Here is a 1,152-nt window from a genome sequence, read left to right as displayed (position 1 = left end):
TCATTTTAAAAAAAAAAAAAAAAAAAAAAAAGAAGAACAGGCCAAGACATGGTGCACACACAGTTGCAAAGGACACACGGAGCCTCAGGACACAAAAACATACATACACACAGGCAAGTCCCTCAGTGACAAAGGAGACATAGACACACATCATACCCACTTGCCCAGATACAGGCAACTCAGCACAAGGAGACGTGGTACATGCGGACAGGGTAGGAGCCGGAGAAGTGGACCACCTCACTCATGCCAAACCCTTCTGATCAGGTTTAAGTGGGGGCTCAGTGGGGCTCTCCCCTCCCCCACAGGCGAGGGAGTTGGAAAAATGGGAGTAATGTCAATGGTGCTCACCTACCTCCCACCTGCGGCCAAGAGGGCGGCCCCCCCATCTCCTCCCCTCACGTGGCTGGGCCCCGGTGAGGGGGATGGACTGGCTCTGGTTTGGAGGGACAGGGACTGAGGCCCCAGGCAGTGGCCACCAGGGGAGAAGCTCAGAGGGGAGGAGAGGGGGCTCAGATGGGCGGAGAGGGAAGGGGGATGGTGAAGACTGGAGCCCCGCCCAGCCCGGAGACAGATGGAAAGACGGAGAAAGACATCCAGACTGAAAGAAGAGACAGAGTGAGGAGGCGCCGCGCGGGTCGGGAGGCGAGGCCCAGCGGGCGGCCTGGCCTCACCCGCGCGGTAGAAAGAGAGGGGGCTGGACAGGCAGAGCGTGGGCCGGGGGCGCGGCTCCGGGAGGACAGGATCAAGGGGGCGGCTGGGCGAAGGGTGGGGGTGGGGCACTGAGCACGCGGAGGGCGAGGGACAGGGAGACGATGGGTCTGGGGAGAGGCGGACAGGACGACACAGAGGCGGTGGGGACAGACGGACGGACAGAGGGCCCCAGAGAGATTTGGGAGGGACGCACGACCCTCGGAGGAGCTGGGGACTCACAGGCGGTTGGAGAGTAGGGAGCGGTCTGACGAGGGCCTCGTCCCCTACCGTCGAACATAGGGACAGACAGACGGAAGAGGGGACTGAGGAACCAGAGGGTCCAGGCGCACGGCGGGACTTTGGCTGGCCGCAGCTCAGTTTCTCAGTTTCGGAAACGGGAACTGGAGACCGGAGGGGGAAGGATGGGCGGCGCGTCCTCGGAGGTACCCCCAATCCCGGGTC

This window comes from Galeopterus variegatus, unplaced genomic scaffold, assembly GCF_000696425.1.
Source record: "Galeopterus variegatus unplaced genomic scaffold, G_variegatus-3.0.2 Scaffold2664, whole genome shotgun sequence".
NCBI classification, from domain to species: domain Eukaryota; kingdom Metazoa; phylum Chordata; class Mammalia; order Dermoptera; family Cynocephalidae; genus Galeopterus; species Galeopterus variegatus.
Note: the sequence above shows the minus strand (reverse complement) of the source record.